Genomic DNA, 14,145 nt, shown 5'->3' with positions numbered 1-14,145 from the left:
TGTGTGTGTGTGTGTGTGTGTGTGTGTGTGTGTGTGTGTGTGTGTGTGTGTGTGTGTGCGTGTGTCTGTCTGTCTAACAGGCCATGAAAGGACCACCCTGGAATCCATACAAGTGAGGTCATAACTCAAGTACCAGCACCAGGGCTTCATCCGTAAATTCATAACATACGCCTAATTAACACACACACACACACACACACACACACACACACACGTCGAAATCCAAAGGGGATTGTCGTAGTATCGTAGTCTCTCTTTCACTGTTATAATCATACATAATTACTTCCATTAGTTTGGTTTGTTGTTTGACGACTTCCCTTATCTCCTTCGACATGAAGCTCGAGGATTTCTTGATTTCATTCATTTCTTCTATCAACTCTGTGCAGTTTTGTTTTCTGGTCTTTGGTTGCATTCCTTTAGAAAAGTGCAGTAGATAATCCGAACAGTCAAACTAAGCACTTAACATTCTCTTTTCAGTCTATTAATTCATTTTCGATTGCAGAGAGAGCCTCTGAATATGCTTCCCCTCACAGGCCACGGTTACTCCACTACATCCCAGAGATAAGTATTGTTGAAAACACTCAACAACAAAACCAAAAGTGCCACTGTCAGCTGTTGGTGACTTCAAAGTTCATTACACCCCAACATGCATGCTTAAGTGAACAAATCGTGAAGATGGGGTCAACATAAGGTCATGGGCTCATTGAAATCAAAATGTTTATGGAACGCTTAGGCTAGTTTCCAACTTCCAGTGTTAGATACGATCACATTAAAAGGCATCACCTGTGTTCTTTCTATTTAAGAGGCATCTGCAGTGTACAGTGAAAAAAACATTTTGTCTTCTTGTCGTTTGTAAATTAGGATTTCTTACCATTGTTAGCTACCTTCCAAATAATAAGCACGGTATAAACTCTACATGTAAGTATATCTGTGGGTTTTGTCATCATTGCTCTAACACAAACTGAGATAAAATGTCTGAGTCCAGTCAGAAGTTGAATAAACTTCAGACAGCAAACTAAAGTCCGCTCCAAGTTTTTCAACAGTCCATCATTCGACCTCCTGGTTGCTGTTGTTAATACAGTCCTGAGAGGAATGAAGCTTTAAGGGGAAAACCACTGAATTTCATGTTTGACATGTTATTTCTATGCAGAGAGAAAGTTTAGTCTCTATTAGAGAACATTTATTAGTGTCAGACTATCATACTGATCTATAGTTTCACAGGGAATTATGGTGATATTCTCTTGTTATGGAGAAAAAAATTAATCCTCTGGCTGTGGAACTGAGAAAAATGTGATCATACGAAGCTCGGACAAAAATGCTAATGTTTTATTATCCAAGAAATGGTCTGTGCAGTTCATCGGCATGACCTCTCACAGTAAAATGTTGGCTCTGTGGTTTCTAGCTCTGTAAGAATTATTCATTTTCATAAAAGGTCACGAAGCATCTAGGAGTTATTACAGTTATGCATAAATTATCATACCGAATAATGATTCTAGTCCACACATCTGGGTTGTGATGATGATTTTTAAAGACGTAAAACTATTCTTAGTGCATAAAATAAATCATCCGAATTGTAGAGTTCAGCTGTACAGCATTTCTCAAACCAAACTTTGAAGTGAATGAGTTATGAGTGATCGAAGTAACATCTGAAAGTGATAGAAAGTCTCTTCACTGAATACTTGCCAACTGATTGTAGACTCTGCTTAAGAGTGAAACTGCCTACGTTTATTTAACGCCTGTACCTTACATTAGTTAGTTAACAATTAGTTTACACGCTTAACAGCATCCAGCGTCATGTTCTTATCGTACTTTCATTCGTTTGTAATCATTTTCACGCAAAAGACTTTATGCTTTATATCCACCTGACGTCATTTTTTCCCCGGCTGCAAAGCTGCTAAGAAAACTGGCTACTATCTAGTGAGTTTGTATCAAAAACATTCCTCACAAGGCGAATCTGACTGATTGACCGAAATGTCCAGGACATGATACAATATGACCCGTTTGTTTGAAGGTGTCAGAGCTATTCCCTCATTTTGGTTTAACAAACCTGACTCACTTGGCCGACATGATTTATGAACTACGTTCTATTGCAACCAGGTTTTTAAGAAGTCAATTTTGAAGGTGACCCTGATGCACGAAACTCTGACTTGGCAACATTTTGGCAACATGGATTTCATCTAGTTCCCCTCTCCTTAATTCATATAATCTGCCTTCACTTGTCCTCCTATGATCCACACATGATTACTTTCCTTTTCTCCTTTTTCTTACTTCCCTTCTTTTCCTTTTCCCTTCTCACCATTTCATCCGCAATCATAGTTTTCACTATAGCTTTTCATAGTTTCTCCTCTCTTCCTCACCTCTGTCCATTTTCTCTCAACTCTCCTCCTCCTTCCTTTCCTCTCCCCTTAACTCTTTTCCACACTTCCTCCTTTACTCTTCTCTCTGCTCACCTTTAACCACTCACTTCTTGTTTCTCCCTTCAACTCATCTTCTACCACCTCTCTTTTCCTCAGCTTTCCTCTCCTGTCTCCTCCTCTCCACCTTACTCCTCCTCCTCAACCTTCCCCCCTCCCCTCTTTGCCAACTCTCCACACAATGTGCCCATTGTTTCCTTACTCCAACCCCAGAAAGCAGAGAAACAGGACTTCTACAACCCAGAATACACACACAAACCCTCGCAAACACATAGGCTTTCATTCTCTAACTTTCTCTTCAACATCATGGGCGAGTGCACACAAACCACACACCCTCACACTCGCACATAGTCTCAAACAGTTGCTGCGGAGCGGCAGAGCTCAGCACAAGGGCTGGATTGAGAGCTGGTGTTGAGTCATGTGTGACTGCAGCCGTGACGGGCTGATTCACGGCTCGTCAGTGGGTGATACCCCTCCAACCACTTAAGCACTTCCATCTCAGCACACAAAGCCCCAAACTGACACATGTTCAGTCATTAAATGTGATGACTAAGAATAGTATAGAATAAAGTAGAATGTGATAGGTCTTATTTATTTTTACCCTGTTTACAACTGCTTTTAAAATGCTTCTGCGATCGGATCACAAGTGGAAATCGCTAAATAAAAGTGTAAACGACTGACACGACGCATAGTGAACCAATAACTGGAACCAATTGCCAGGGTGTTCTGGGATGCATTTGACCTAATATTTTATGTAATGTAAATACTAATGTGTCCGGATGTGTCCCCGGCAAGAACTCGACAGGAAACTACGTCATCAAAGCAGCGTCTTTGTTTTTGTTTCTCCTTTTTCTCATCTCAGATGTCTGACAATTTAGAAAAGCCCAAAGAGATATAATACGAGTGCGTCAAACATCTTGGTTTGGTTGGCCTGGAACACGCCAGAGAAAAGGGACCAGTCTGTTTTGTTGTGCTTTCTTCTTCTCTTAAATTCCGACAGAAATTGCTTGTTCTTAAAAATGTTGTGCACGTCAAATAATACTAAGGCAACCACACAACAGGAGATTCAAGTAGCAGCATTTCATCACACCACCAACAGAAGCACTTCTGAAACATTTAGTCTGGGATGTACTCTGACAAAATAATGTTTTATTCCCCCGGGAGAAGGAGTTTACACGCTAAATTACACCCGGCTCCATAGAGACAGGCTAAGTGGCTTTCACAGTGGCTTCTGGTTTGTCCAAAGCCACTGAAAGCAATGTTTTATTTCTAAATAACAGCCAGAATCATAAATAACATCTAAAAGGCTTTTTAATTTGACTATAAATTATTCCAGGGATCATAGCTTGGGAAAGCTTAGTGACAACCGAAATCCAACTCATGGGTTATTATATTGTATAACTTACGCTTTCATTTTGTAAATGTCCATTTAATAAGCTTCTTTGCTTTAAGGTTTTTCAGCTATGATCTTTTCCACATGTTTTGGTAAAGCAGGTTAATGGAAGGAATGGGGAAAAATATAAGCATGGAAATAATCCTTGAAAAGTCCTCAGAAATGCAGTTTAGAGAAGCATAAGCATAAGCTGTATGACACAAGTACATGGTGTTTGCACCATTTCAACACACACTATAGTTCCACTTTGGTCCAACATAGTGAAATCCTTGACGTCCCTCTGACGCAGGAAGACAGTGTGTAACTTTAATGCATTTAGAGTTGTGTTGGTTTCATTACAATAATCAAACTTCTCTGAATATTTAACAATGACTGCTTCCAGATAAACAGCCTCTGCCATATGTGTTGGCTTTCTCTGCAGTTTATTGTTGGGTGTGTACAGTGATCCTCTAATGAAATCACACTATTGGAGACAGATTGCTCAGATTACATCACCGTAGCTCAGATGCAATATGGGATTGCGTCAGTGTGGTCTGCAGAGACTTCAGGGTTTGACTCAAAAGCGTTTTTCAAATTCATCCCTAAATTGCTCTGCAGTGTCACTGCTCAAAATCATTAATACTGTGCACTAAATGAAAACAAATGTGTGCATGCAGTTTATGCAGCAAAAGTACATTTGAAAGGTTGATGTACATTATGCAGCAAATCTTCCATGCAAAGAAATGATAAAACAATCAGGAAAATTGTGAAATACAGTGCATTCTGTAAGTATTGGGTAAGTGACATATTACTAATATTTTGGATCTATTTCAGCACATTACATTTAAAACTAGAAGGACACTCGCAGAGCACAGAACACTGACAAGGGAAAAAACCCTATCTCCAAATGTTAATGAAAGTGAAAAAAGATCTGTGATGGGTGGTGATCTAGTGGTCTAGTGGTACGGCTTCCAGATAGAACACCGGAGGCAACACCAGGGCTGCCACCATTGTGCCCCTGAGCAAAGTACTTAACCCTGAGTTGCTCAGGGGGACTGTCCCTGTAGTTAGTTCACTGGGAGTCGCTCTGGATAAGAGCGTCTGCTAAATGACATATGTAGATGTAGATTTGGATACGCTCAAAAATGTAATGAGTTCTTCCTTGGCCCATGCTACACCCTTCCAGCAACTTTCATGAATTGGGCCATTAGTTTTTCCATAATCCTGTTGACAGACAGACAAAACAAACCAAACCAACATTACCTCGTTGGCAGAGTTAATAAACCAATAATTACGAGGTTAAACTGCTAACTTTGAGTTTTAAGGTGAGGGTCTACATTTCCATATTGGGTGATTTTTGGCCCTTTTATAGATATTTTCTAAATTCCCAATGCCAAGCAGTGGAATGTTCTTGACCGGCCAAGCCAGTCACTTGACCTCAGTCCAACTGCACATGTTTCACTTGCTGGAGAGCAGACTAAAGGCTTTTCTTTATTTTGCACTTTTGAAAACAGTAGCTACCAAGTGCTTCACAAAAAAAACAAGAAAAAAGGAGGGAATTAAATTATTCAAGTATTCAGACCTTCACTTTTTGCAGCTTTAGAGAGATTGACTATTAATATCCACGCAATTACAGCTTCAACTCTTCTTAGGCAAGTCTTTACAAGCTTTGTGCATTTGGGAAGTTTCTCCCATTCTTCCTGGCAAACCTTTTTAATGCTCAGACTGAAGGGGAGAGTCTGTGAACTGCCATATTCAGGTCTTTCCATGAAGGTTCTAAGGTGTTGGCTGAGCCATTCAGTGACATCCAAAGAATTTTAAGATAAAAAAAACCAGCACTAAATAGTCAAATCGCATTTGTTTATACATAGCAAAGACTTGACAGAAGCATCATTGCGAAAAAGTTTGTGCTCATGCATTATGCATTTTAAGGTGTTCCTATTTTGTGTCGGAAATATGGGAGGAGGGGACGAATGTATACGCTGCACTTGATTTAAGATTGTTGAGGGAGCGCTGCGCCAGAGAGAAGTGTCTCTGAATTTTAACATCTGCGTCAGCAGTAAAGGATCATGCAAATCTAAAGATGCATATCAGGTCACGTTACAGCAGCTTCACAATCCACACAACAGCAAGACAAAAGAGCAGCAATGCAACAGGCTGTTATCTGCTATCTGTTATCACTGTCCTATCACAGTAAAAACCTGATGAGTCCGCAAATATAACTGAACCTGCGACTTGTATCTCGAGTAGACAAACAGAGTACTGTAATAGTGTTTTCACATACAGGTAGTCACACTGAGCCATTCCTGGAGCCGGAGTGTGCAGTCGAGCCGCATGGGCACAGCGCTAGTGCTTCTCCAACTGCACAGCACAGCAGGGTTAAGTGATTTGCAACTGTATGTGTTACGGGAAATTTTTAATACAGCTGAGTTTAAATAGAATTTCCTCTTTTGGGCATTTTGGTTCCTCTTTCTGTCTTCCCCATGACAAATGTGGGACATCCTTCTCAGAATTATAATCCTCATTGCCCTCACACACACAGAATCACACACACACACAAACAAACAAACAAACAAACAAACAAACAAACAAACAACACACACACACACACACACACAAAGACAAAGCAGAATTAAGACATGAATGAAGAGTTGCCAAAAGGGAAATTAATGTGATTCATGTCTCAACACCACTGTTCACAAGGTGATGCGGTCTGATGCCCGCCAGCACGAGCCTCTGAAATTGCATCATTGGGCTTTGTGCTCGTTGTGTGACCAGCAGCTGATTAGAAGTGACCAATATCAACAACACACCAACAGTCAGACCAATATCCTTTTGTCTAACTAATTTAAAGGTCCACTACAGGACATATTTGGTTATAGAATTGAGGGAATGCCAACGCATGCTATCAAGATATTGTATGTGTCGCCTACATTTCACAGTAAACACACTTTGTAGTAAACTTTCTGGGTGGACACCTTCGATGGCAGCTCAGTCAAAAACAGACCTTTATATGACTACGAACCTGTAGGCAGGTAGGTATGTTCCTGCCTGCTTTTCTTTCTTTCTTTCTTTCTGTTTTCTTTCTTTATCATCATCTTTTAATTTTCCATTCTCTCCATTTCCCTCATCTGGATGTGTTAAATACATTGCAGGGCTGTGAGACGGGGTTCAGGCAGGGCATTCAAAGATAACATTACTTTTAGCTCATTATTTGACGCTCATCCCTACTAGCTAGCTTTATAGCCAGCTACTAGCTGTTCTTCTAGCTTGTACAACAACTTTTATGTACATTCTCTAAGGATTAATGAAATAAAGCAACCATGGGAATGGGATGTAACACCAGATGCAACATGTGATAGGAGAAGTAGAAGGTTAGAGAACCACTGGACCAACATGATAAACAATCCCATGATGTTGCCCAACATGTTATCGTCCCAACAGTAACCGCTTTATAAGATAATGATGTCAACAATGTCTGCTGTTCTAAACTGCATTCTTTGTGTGTCACTCAAACACAATGGCAGTAGTGTCTTCAAACTGACAAGGACAGCTTCCTGTCAAAAGCACGGTTTTATTTTTTACATGAGTTGAGAATTAAATGGAAGATGAGTTTGCTACAATATTTACATCTTCCTGTGAATAACCAGAAGCAACAAGTGTCTGACAGCGAGAACAGTCTAAGGAACTTTAACATTAATATACCATGGCCAGCATTAACATCATACAACAGGACATCTTAAACAGTTAAACAGACCTACTCATGTGTTAAACTGTCTACAAACTTAAACAGATGGGGGATGGTTTTTAACACAGCTATAAGCATGATAATACCATCCAAGGGGTCTTCGCACCCGTCATAGTCAGAAAAAAGGTGGCACTTTTTGGCACAAAATACCTTAGGACTTCTTAAAGATCGTTTCAATAAGTGAAAAGTTACGCGTCTATGTGCCCCGTCATTCGGATCCGCTCCAAAATTGAATGGGTTCTTCCTAGGCCGATGTACACCCTTCAACCAAGTTTCATGAAAATCAGGCCAGTGTTTTTTCCACCATCCTGCTGACAAACAAACAAACCAAGAAACCGAACTAAGAACGTAACTTGGCGGAAGTAATAACTTTTTTATTTATTCCATTGGGTTGGAAGCATGGGAGGACTGCTTAGACAGACTCTGGGTACTTCTTGTTTTATCTGCCTGTTTTTAGTATGAGTGTTTCGTGCACCTTGAATTGAAATAAGTCCAGTTCTAAGCAAATTGATTCATATTTTCCTCTTCTGTCCAATTTTAAGACTGCCAGTGTGGACCTTCCATTCCAAATGATTAAAAACAAAATAAGGATAGCCTCGCATTACTTGCCGCTGTCCAGGTTTTTCGTATCACAGAGCATGATGTTTTACCATGAAATAATTAAAAGTGTCAAGAATAAGCAGGACACTTCAAGTAGTAGGTAGGTTTTTGAGATTTGCTGTCCGTTATTACTATTTTTGACTGCAGCTGATTGAATATTGTATCCTCAACGACTTCCATGTCACTGCAAACCAAAAGTGTGATCTTGACCAGAGCTCCTGGGAAAACTGCATCGTGATGGGTGACACTTTTAAGATGTGATGTGATCGTCAACTTGACCATGATCAGCAGTTGAAGAAGAAGCAGTGGTCTGATTACAGATTCACACAGAATGGAAACTGAAATAGTTTTGCATCTTTCTTAAAAATGACCACAGAAATGTTGCTTAGATTAGAAGTTAATGGTTGTACTGAAAAGCTCCACAACAACAAGTGTATAAATGTTAAGAACACTCTTCAAATCTTTGTAACTATTTGTTGTGTGTTTAATATTCTTGCTCGAATCATTTCCCTGCTCACACGGCCTTGAAGGAAATTTCATTTCTGCCACAATAGCAAAATGCGACTCTGTTACCTGCATGAATGTGGAAACAATCTGGACGTTGGGAGTAAGAATGGGTGGAATGCAGGACCTTAGACGAGGGGGAGGAGGATTGTGCCTTCAGTAATCACAACACAGATGTTTCAAGGACGCTTTCTTTTGACGGATGTCAGAGCTCATGCAGGGAAACATAAAACAGTCATCTTCAGGGGAGACGATAAGTCTTTGCAGGGGGGGGTTTGTTTAGTTTGAACAAGAAGGTCAGAAGTCAGAAGCATCAGCTTATCCTTTTGCAGCTTTTCAGCATCTCACAAGTTGAGGAATAAGTGTGCTTTGGTAATACTGTCAAATCTATCAACCAGAACTTTAACGCTGCTTCCATGGTTACTAAGGAAACCACTGAGCTCCTGAAAACTGTGTGTCATATCCAGGGTGACACAGGATGATTATTTAATGATTTTAATGTCTTAAAATGCATAAATATGTGGATTTTTAGACCGTAAAGTCATGCTATATGTAAAGTGAGCCTAGGTGATAAAACGATAGACACGTCATCAATAGCAATAAGACAATTTGATAGTTTCACTTTCACTTCGCCCTGTAGATTACGTTAGCCATCTGTATGGTTGTACAAGTACATGTAAACTTTGGATTTAGTCTAATAAACAAACTGTCATAGTGGCAGAAACCAGAAAAGGACCTCCCCACGGCCAGGAGACCATTCGCTGGGGGGAGAGCCTTCAGCACTTGGCAGTTTCAGGAGACTCGAGGTTCGAATTCAGAGAGCACAAACCCCTGGTGCTACTGTGGCTCACTATCGCCTCTTGGGGAACAAGTGGTATTACAAGACAGGACAGGCGGGGGCTAGTCAGTTAGCATGCTCATTTCAGTATAGACGTCTTTGACATAACGTCAACATTGTTAGTTCTTATTTCTTTAACATTTTAAAATAAAATAAAAAGTAATATCTTACGCATTGCACCTTTTGAATTCAACTTTTTTTTGCCCTAGTAATTATTAAAAATAGGTCATTAAAACATAAAAACGATTCATCTATATTGCCTAGCCCTAATGTGAAGTATATAGTCAATCAAAACTAACAGGAGCTCAATCTTTCTTACATTAAACCATTATCTCTTCCAGAAGGCTCTGAATGCAAAAGCAGTTATAAAAGCTACATTTCCTTTGCAACCTAATTATCTCCTCATGTTGTAATCATCTGCATATGTATTAAATCATATACTATTAGGATATTAATAAGGTAACTTCTATAAGGTATTTCTTTGCTAGGAAAGGAAGCTGTCTTTAGGTTTAGGTTCACTCAAGGTTTCATTCTCTTTCGGTTTTTTCAAATGAGCAGTTACACATTTGCTATAGTGTTAGAATGACTATATTAAGATCTAAAAGCAACAAAAACTGGCCTCGGTTCAATAAACCACCAAGTGAGTTACAGCCCTATTTCTGAGGAATTTTGCAATAACAAGTAATAATAATTCTTCATGTCCACTTTAAAGTGGAAAGGTTAAATGTCTTAATTTCAGTCCAAGGCTCAACATGGTGAAGATCCTATTCTCTAGTTGCCTTATCCAACCTCTTTCTGTCTCTGTTGGATGTGTCTCAGCCTAGTTTGAAATATATACATGAAATTCCACAAAGGATCATACAGTAAAAATTAATTAAAAAAAATCAAAAGTACCCGTATTTCAACTAGGAAAGTATTGCAAAGTATTGAGTCAACAGTCAACAAGTGTGAATCATTGTGAAATTATATTCGAAGAATGTGGATTCTATAATTAAAACAGCTTGAAAGCCACCGAGCTAATCTATCTACAGAAGTGTAAATGCTTCTCACACACCACTATACCATCAAAGACCCCCTAAGGCTTGTGGCAGTGGGTGGGAGGTAAACAGTTTTCTCGCCTTCTCTTGTGAATACACAGATAAACACACTCACACCACACACAAACACCAACCATTTGAGCCTGTATTAATTAGGTGACATCAAAAGGGAGCGCCTGCAGGCAGCATATGGCTTTTTTGTTTTTTACAGTAGACCTTTAAACAAAAAAACGGATGAATTAGAAACGTTGCCTCTTGGGTGCATGTGGAAATGTAGGTGAAAAGGGGAAACTCATGGGAGATAATGACCGTTCAGAGAAAATGTCACGGTGATCTGGCCATTTGTTTTTGGTAAACAGAGACTTAAAGGGTTAAAGGCGGCAGTAAATGAAAGCTCATGTCATGACCAAAATGAACAGAGATCTTCTTTTATTTTATTCCATTGTTCCTGTTTTGTTCTTATAATTTTGAGTGACCAATTCCCTTTATACTGCAGTCTATGACACCGCTAAATCTACATAACGAGGATGTAGAGAGCAGATGGGAACTTTAACAAAACTTTACTTCCGTGCAACCTGTGTGCCTCATCTGAGATCTTCTGGAGAGCATTTAAGTTATTAGTACATTTTTATCTTTCCTTTAAAGATGTGAGATTAAGTACAAATGTAGATTTTGGCCTGAGGGGTAGGATTGAAGGAAGCTCAACGGGGCGAAACATTAATACAATCTCGGCCTGGTGACGGCACAGGAGGGAAAGGTCAAGGAGTGCATCAAAAGTATTCAAATCTTATCTCTGAATGTGACAAATGCAAACAAATTGCATAGCAATCAGTTTTGTTCTAACAGATTAAATAGTTGGTTGAAAGACATTTCTGATGCGACTTGCTCTAAATAAAATGCTAAGAGTCTCCTGAGAGATTAGAAATTGTCTTCTGGGGACACAAATATCAAGTTTCACAGTGGCCTGGCCAGCATTCAGTTGAGATATTCTGCTTTGGGACAAAATGTTGGACAGCTTCATCAACTATCACACTAAAAAAGTGTGTGTTTAAGATGTAGTTCTTCAGTAAGACTGTCACAAGAGTAGGCTGTTGTGGCCTCGCTTCCTGAACACACAAGATTTTCATATCTAGGATGCACAATTTATTAACTCCACAAACTTTGCAGCAATGCATGTGTTGTTCTCTAAATGCTAATCTTTACTGATAATCCTCTTTATATGCACCTTTCATGTGAAAGAAAAATAAATAACTTGTCAAGTTATTATGACTCTAATCATTCAACAGGAAGCATCTGGCCAAAACCAGAATTAAATGCAAGGATCATTTATGTTAGATGTTGAAATATTGTTTCCGCATTTTATTTTTACTCTATAACTGCAGCAAATTAGTAACAGCCACATGCATTATTTGTCCCCATCATCGTTTCAGGTGAGGTAGGTTAACGTTTCCTGTCCACCTGAAAATCATACATCTAGAATTTCTGATTTCCTTGTTTTGGTGGCAGCAACAAACCATATCATCAGTTTTGCCAGTGTCTCAAATCTTTAGAGTTCAGCGAGAAGTGAAGTTAGTTCATGAAATTGTTGTTGTATTTCAAGGCCTAAGTCCAGGGCACAGCATGGTGGATCGACTCCTGCCGGTAGTAGACAGCATCAAGGCGTATACTTTGGGAAGATGCCAAAACCACAAGAAATGTTTGAGGACCATCAATCTGCTGCTGGCCTCTTCATCATGTCTTAGCAATTACACCTACAAGTGCTGACACTGACAACATCAGTATTTCCTGTTGGATGACCACTGCTGGATAACTTGTTTTTTTAATAAAAGGGGGGGGGGGTTACATTTGGGAAAGAGAGGAAGAAGAAAACAGAAATGAAAATTCCACACACATTCTCTGACTGCAGATCAGCGTGGAAAATCAAGACAGATGTCAAACTTTTACTCCCAGACCTAACGCCCGCTTATTTATTTTTCGCTCACTCCCTTCCACAAATATTGTTCCAATCCCAGCTTTTGATAAAGTGCCCAGCTCTGGCGCAACAAGTCGTTTCATTCCAGCCGCGTACCTCGTCCTCGACCCCTAAGGGCGCACAACTGAGTGAAGTAACGGTGCGCACAGCGGATTCACGCATCTGCTAATGCCATCAAAGCCTTTATCTGGGCTTTCAAGCCCCGTCTACGTGGCAGGTATACTTTGATTATGTAAAGATGCCCTTATCCGTGTGTGCATAAGAAGACGCGCTTAAATGAGCCAAAGAAAAAACGTTTCCCCCCAACGGAGCAAATGTATAAGGTTCCATTCAATAACCAGCATAAGTGAAGAAATACTTACTGTGTTTTCCTTTCCAATGAGAGCAGTGGGTTGGTATTTTAGCTTACTCCCTGACTGGCTCCTGGATGTCCTACTCAAGTTTGATTCGGGGTGCGTGAAATTCCTCCAACAGACAACTCCTAGAGACTCTCCCTGCGCAACTCTTGTGTCAAAGTCGCAGTGGTGTAATAATAAAAGACTCCAAATCCAAAATACAGCCAGGTAACCCTTTCATTTTATGTCCGTGCAGAAAAGCAATACCTCCTCGGATGTTTTTTCCCCAACAGGTTTGTCCCTGTTTTTTTCAAGTTGTATTATTGATCTGTTTGCAGATGAAGTCGCCTTGATGCTCTCTGCTGCGTCTCCGTGCCTCTCTGCGCTGGCGCGGCGGCTCCGCCAAGCTCTCTCTCGCTCTCTCTCGCTCTCTCTCTTCTTCTCTCTCTCTCTCTCTCTCTCTCTCTCTCTCTCTCTCTCTCTCTCTCTCTCTCTCTCTCTCTCTCTCTCTCTCTCTCTCTCTGACCGAGCGACTGCCACACACACTCTGCAGGAGAGGACCTTTGTCTGCACATGACGTCACTCACACACACGCGCGCACACACTCACACAACACACTGCAAGAAAAGTATATCAGTTAAAAGTTGCATGAAAATTTGCCGAACTCGTTTTTTTTGTGGGAACATTTTTCAAAAAGGTGTCTCAGCGTTTGACTGCAAATCAATAAAACACCAGATTGTTTTTAAATGTGTGGATTATTTCAATCTTAACCCAAAAGACAAGTAAACCTTTGTTAGTAAAGGGTGCATTTAATTCCTCCACTGGCATTCCCATCACTTATCTTGTGAAAATATTATATTTCATGATGTATAAATGCCCTGTTATCCAAGAAATTTCTCATAGTGTTCGCAGTTGAGTGTTCTTCTTTTTCCCTCAGCGCCTAATTGGAAACACATTTTTTTTCAGTAACTTGTTAAGAGAGAGACAGGAAGGGGGAGAGGGGTTGAGTGAAGCAGAGAGTAAAAGAGAGCGTGAGACTGACACTGGGGGAGTCAAAGACATATTGTATTCCTTACCAATTAACCCTCCACATAATATATTGGAAATATTTCCTCCTGTCTGCTGGTGTCCAAGTGAAGTTTAAACCTATGAAGTTCTCAGGTTATGAGAAAGCATTTGGGATGGACAGTTATGTCTGCCAACTCTACACCATCTGTGAACACTTAGGGAGGTGTTTGTAGTAAACCAACGGCCGCGGCTGTGGAATGAAATGAAGTGTTGAAGCCACGATACATCGAACAATAGAACTTGTTCTCGTCTGTCGT

At 40.1% G+C, this 14,145-nt stretch overlaps 1 protein-coding gene across 1 annotated transcript in view; it reads right to left on the bottom strand.

The window, feature by feature from the left end:
* The window catches only part of lpar1 (lysophosphatidic acid receptor 1), a 32,777-nt gene extending 19,494 nt beyond the window's left edge, over positions 1-13,283 (bottom strand). Inside the window, exon 1 of the mRNA XM_029444784.1 lies at positions 12,848-13,283. The gene's annotated coding sequence lies outside the window, so the exon portion shown is untranslated. The remainder of the gene's footprint in view (positions 1-12,847) is intronic.
* Between the last annotated feature and the right edge of the window lie 862 nt (positions 13,284-14,145).

This window comes from Cottoperca gobio, chromosome 12 (assembly GCF_900634415.1).
Source record: "Cottoperca gobio chromosome 12, fCotGob3.1, whole genome shotgun sequence".
NCBI lineage: Eukaryota > Metazoa > Chordata > Actinopteri > Perciformes > Bovichtidae > Cottoperca > Cottoperca gobio.
The sequence above is the reverse complement of the archived record's forward strand: the minus strand, read 5'-3'. Positions and strand labels throughout refer to the sequence as shown.